This window comes from Tamandua tetradactyla, chromosome 17, assembly GCF_023851605.1.
Source record: "Tamandua tetradactyla isolate mTamTet1 chromosome 17, mTamTet1.pri, whole genome shotgun sequence".
Classification (NCBI taxonomy): Eukaryota; Metazoa; Chordata; class Mammalia; order Pilosa; family Myrmecophagidae; genus Tamandua; species Tamandua tetradactyla.
In genome coordinates, this window is record NC_135343.1 from 63192579 (window position 1) to 63198578 (window position 6000).

Consider the following 6000-nt stretch of genomic DNA (forward strand, 5'->3'; position numbering starts at 1 on the left):
TTGGATAATATTTTCCTCTAACATTTTGCCTTTTGTATTATATATATCATATCTGATTTTCCTTCTCTCTACACTCTTTTCCATATCTCTCTCTTCTGTCTTTTTGTATCTGACTCTAGTGCTCCCTTTAGTATTTCTTGCAGAGCTGGTCTCTTGGTCACAAATTCTTTCAGTGACTTTTTGTCCGAGAATGTTTTAATTTCTCCCTCATTTTTGAAGGATAATTTTGCTGGATATAGGAGTCTTGGTTGGCAGATTTTCTCTTTTAGTATTTTAAATATATCATCCCACTGTCTTCTAGCTTCCATGGTTTCTGCTGAGAAATCTACACAAAGTCTTATTGGGTTTCCCTTGTATGTAATGGATTGTTTTTCTCTTGCTGCTTTCAAGATCTTCTCTTTCTCTTTGACCTCTGACATTCTAACTAGTAAGTGTCTTGGAGAACGCCTATTTGGGTCTAATCTCTTTGGGGTGCGCTGCACTTCTTGGATCTGTAATTTTAGGTCTTTCATAAGAGTTGGGAAATTTTCAGTGATAATTTCTTCCATTAGTTTTTCTCCTCCTTTTCCCTTCTCTTCTCCTTCTGGGACACCCACAACACGTATATTTGTGCGGTTCATATTGTCCTTGAGTTCCCTGATACCCTGTTCAAATTTTTCCATTCTTTTCCCTATAGTTTCTGTTTCTTTTTGGAATTCAGATGTTCCATCCTCCAAATCACTAATTCTATCTTCTGTCTCTTTAAATCTATCATTGTAGCTATCCATTATTTTTTCTATGTTTGCTACTTTATCCTTCACTTCCATAAGTTCTGCGATTTGTTTTTTCAGTTTTTCTATTTCTTCTTTATGTTCAGCCCATGTCCTCTTCATGTCCTCCCTCAATTTATCGATTTCATTTTTGAAGAGGTTTTCCATTTCTGTTCGTATATTCAGCATTAGTTGTCTCAGCTCTTGTGTCTCATTTGAGCTATTGGTTTGTTCCTTTGACTGAGCCATATTCTCAATCTTTTGAGCATGGACAGTTATCTTCTGCTGCTGGCGTCTGGGCATTTATTCAGATTTCTCTTGGTGTTGGACCCAGCAAGGTTGTAATATTTTTCTGCGAAATCTCTGGGTTCTGTTTTTCTTATCCTGCCCAGTAGGTGGCACTCGTGGCACACGTTTGTCTGCGGGTCCCACCAGTAAAAGGTGCTGTGGGACCTTAAACTTTGGAAAACTCTCGCCGTCCTGGGGGTTCGCTAGCCGAAGCGGCTTGAGCCGGCCCGGGGTCCGAACGCAGGGAGGGTTGCTGGTCGCAGCAGCCAGGGAAAGAGCCCGTCCGAATTTCCTAGTCGGCCCTGGGCAACACGCGTGGCGGGAGGGCGCCAGCGGCAGCGGCCCGCCCGAGAGAGTGCACGTTCCCTGGGAGTCACGGGGTCACCGTTCTCCGCGGCCTGGGGGTTTCCGATCCAATTCTCTCAGTTGGTCCGGGGGCTGCGCGTGGTGTGGGCGCCAGTCGCCTTGGTTTCAGGGGACCACCTCTCCAATTCTCCCAGCCGGCCCGGGAAGGGGGAAGGGAGTAACTCCGGCCGCTTCCCGCCCCGCCCGGTAAGGCCCGCGCTCCTCGGCGATCTCACCCGAGCTGCTTCTCTCAGCCAGCCAGCCGTTCCAGGATGGGGTACGCTGTCTTTTTTATCTCTGTTGTGGCTTTGGGCGCTTTCTGTATCATTTCTACTCCCCTAGTAGGTGTCCTGGAGAAGAAACTAAGATCCGCGCGTCTTACTAAGCCGCCAGCTTCCAGGAAGTCCTAAAAATATTTCTTGATTGCATCCTGTGTGTCAGAAGAAAAGATCATTCCTTGTTGAGAGAGAAAATAAACTCACTCAAAAGTATTATGATCCCTATGTCATTTTTCTATGAAGAAAAATAAAAGTGAGGTGAAATGTTTTGCTGTAGTAAAAGTGGATAGCTATTTAAAAGAGGGTGATGTATCATCAATTGCAATGTCATAAACCTCCCCAAATCTCAGCGCTTAAAATGAGAAGCATTTTCAACGCTGTCTTGTTGATTGGTTGTTTCTGTTGATATTGACAGGGTTGACTCATCTTGGTTGGGGTTGCCCTTGTGTGTCACGTTAGCTGCCAGGCCCTGCTGGACCTCCCAGACCTAGAAAGGCACAGACATGTTTCTTTCTTTCACGTGTCTGTTTTTGGCCATCACCTTGGTTTTGAGTTGACTGGGTCACATCTCTCATCATCCATGAGAATAATTCTAGCTGATTCTGCTGGTTCTTGGCAGGTTTACAGGAGAAAATGTAAAAGTTTATAAAGTGAAGGTTAATTGAAGCCTACACTCTATTCTCTTGACCAATGTAATTCACAGGACCAGATTATATTAAAGGAGAATGTAAGTCATTGTACTTTTTTTATGGAAGAGACTGCAGAGTCATATTTCAAAAGAAATGGATGGAGGGAGTGCAAGGGTATTTCAATGGTGGAATTCTTGCCTGCAATGTACGAGATCTGGATTTGATTCCCAGCCCACACACTTCACCAAAAAATCAGCAAGAAAGGAACTAAGCAAACAAGCAAACAAAGCAATCTAACAAATGGTGTTGCAATGATGGGATATTACATAGAAAAATAATGAAATGTGACCCTGCCATATAGCATACAAAAAAAAAAAAAAGAGAGACATGGATCCAGGGAGGCATGAAACTTTTGGAATATTATTGCAATTTGATCAACCACAGAGGGCCACAGGGAGTGCACTGAGAAGGTGTGATGTGTCCAACATCAATGCTGTTGAGGAAACGAGAACAGACTAATGCAGAGATGCTGTGCCACTCAGGAACACAAGGAAAAATTATGCTGTAATAATTTATAATTGTGATGGATAGGTGTGTGCTGCTTTGGCATTAATTTCACATTTCTTTTAAATGCCATGGATCTATCAGAATAGAAAGATGATTTTGGAGGAAAAATTATATTTCTAAGCTGGTAAATTCGTTTTCATCTTGAACACAGTAGAGCTGAACCCAGAGGCTCTGGGCTGGTGAAACCATCTACAGTCTCTCTTCTGACTGATGTTCTCCAAACCCCAGAAAATGCCCCATTCATGAGGCTCAGATCATCAGGGTTGATGCCAGGTGCTGGCTGGGGGATGTTTCTATAAAGAAAAAGGGAGGAGGAAGTTGAAACCACATGGTTGGGTTAAAAATATCAGAAGATCTCATTCCTTACTTAGATTTTGACAATGAGAGAAGGTGGTACATTTTGCCTTCGATTTTCTAAGTAAACCAAGAGGGACATATTGATATTTTAGTGCTGCTGGTATAGTTGCTAGGAACAGAAATATGTTCATGATGAACCATTTATCAGAATAATTCATGTAGATATTGTCTTAAAGATAAATCATGATGTCTAAATATTGGCAGACAGAATTCTCTTCCATGAGGGCAAACAAGTGGAGGCTTCCACTATGCAATGTCCCATGACGATGCCCCCCCACATCACATGAGACTTTCTCTACCAAGTTCCCTAATTCCTTCTCAAATCTGTAAACTATGGATATTTTCTACCATTTCAGTTTTAGCTTAGAGGTGAAACATAGACATGAAATTTTCATTCTAAAAATATATAAATATTTTACAATCTTCTTTTATTTATGATATTTAGCTTAATTGCCTATAGGTCAGAGAATATACTTTCAGAATGTTCAGTGTTTGAAATGTATCCATGTTTGTTTGCAGTTTCTGCCTATGATCATTTTTTGTAGGTGGTTCCACATGTGGCTTGAAATGAATGTGTACATTTGATAATGTTTTCACAATGTTTTCTGCCAGTTCTTCAGATTTTCCTACTTTTATTAATTTTTCCTGGTTGTTTTATAAAGCTGTCTTTGGGGATCTAATATAATACCTTTATCACTGTGTATTTATACTTTTTGTCCTTACAATTTTTCACTTTGCTCTCTATATTTTGAGCTTTGGTTATCAGATGGGTAAAATTCAATATTGTTGTATACTCAGGGTAAATTGAAACACCTATCATCGTGAAGTAAAGTATTTTAACTAGTAACATTTTTTGCTTTTGAGCATGTGCATTTTGAATATAATTAAAAATAACTTTTTTTGGTTAATGTTGTAATTTTATAAATATATATATATACATATACATACATACATACATACATATATAGATAGATAGATAGATAGATAGATTCCTGGAGCCTCCCCTAGCCAAAATAAAAATAAATAAACAAATAAAAAGAACAGTAGACTGATATCATCAAAGAGTTGGAAGAAAATATTTACATGCCTAGAATTTTAGATATAAAGATATCCTTCAAGAATAAAAGCTAACTGAGGAGATTTCTGCACAAACTTAAAACAAATGTATATTACTATCAGAAACTTTCCAGAGAAATTCTAAAGCCACAAGCTTCCACCCATATTTTAAATGTTCCCTAAGATCGGACCTTATCTGCTTTTGACAGATTTTCATTTGTTTTTCTTCAACATCTAAGACTGTATTCTCCCAAGGCCTGCACTTTCCCTGAAGGGCTCATACCTGAGATTTGCATGCCATCTCCCTCCTGTGTTTGTGCATGAGATCTACCATCCCCTCCTTATGAGGATGTTTCCATACCTGAAATGTCACATGGGGCCATCTGTCTGAGTGTCTCTGTATGACATGTCCTGGTACATCCTGATGTGACTCTGTTATTTTTGAATGTTTACAGGGATGGAAAGCAGAATCTAATCTATTGAGGCAGGAAAACTGTCAGTTAGGAAACAGAAATTTCAACTATTTGTGAATTTAAGAATTATGTGCATTAAGTATAACATCACAGATGAACAGAAAAACAGAACCACAAATATGGAACATGGGGCTGTGTCAGTATAAAACTGTCCTGTACCCCAGGAAAGCCATGTTGTTTAATCTTCATTCAATATCACTGGGTAAGAATTTTTGAATGTTTCTATGGATATGTAACCTGCCTGTTGCTTCCTATGAAACAGCCTGAAGGATATTAAGGAATGATGAGATAGAAAGAAGAAAGAAAGAAAGACACAGATGAGTTCAGGGAGTCTGAAGCTTAACTTTAACAAACAACAGCCAGCAAACAACTTTATTCTTATCCAGATCCTGCTTATACACTACAGGGTGACAAAAGGCATGCATGCACTTCTTGAGGGAACAGAGAGCTTATCTTGCAGTGCTCTCTTCCTTCATACTTAACATAACCATTTGGGGTAAACATTCCTCTCCTCCCACACTGCTCTACATAACAATCTCCACAGTTTACTGCCGCCACCCTGAGGCCAGCTGCTACCAACAAATTCTGCATGTCTTGTTTTAACCCTTGGCTCCTACATCTGCCCAGTTGTGGGTGGTAACTTTTGATTACATTGTTTCCATGATGTGGCTCTACCCATTCAAGGCAGGGTTGCTTACTGGAGTCCATTAAGACAGGGTCCACACAGCCAGGCAACTTTGAAGACACAGAAGGAAATATCCTTGGGGAAGAACTATGGAATGAGGAGAGAGAGCTAATGGACATGGCCAAGTGCCTTCCCAGCTGACAGCGATGTTCTGAACACATTGGTCTTTCTTGAATCAGGGTACCCTTCCCTGAATGCCTTAGTTTGCACATTTTCCCAGCCTTAGAACTGTAACTTGCAACTTAACAAATTGCCTTTATTAAAATTGTTGCAGTTCTTGTACTCTATTCTAGCAGTTTTAACAAGCTAAAAAAGAGCAAGCATGAAGAATGTAGTGGCATATTTAAAACACAAATATGTGATGGACAAGACATTTAGTGGACATTTGACAAGTAGGAATGTCTTCCCGATGATGAGGGACCATACCACACCATTCCAGAATGCCTGGTAAGGAGCACCCCATCCAAAGTAATGGGGTCATAAAAGACAAACAAGGGAAAAATGAACTCTCTATTAATTAGAATTGGCACAATACATGCCTTAAGAAACTCACCAGCAAGAGGAAGTTCCTGG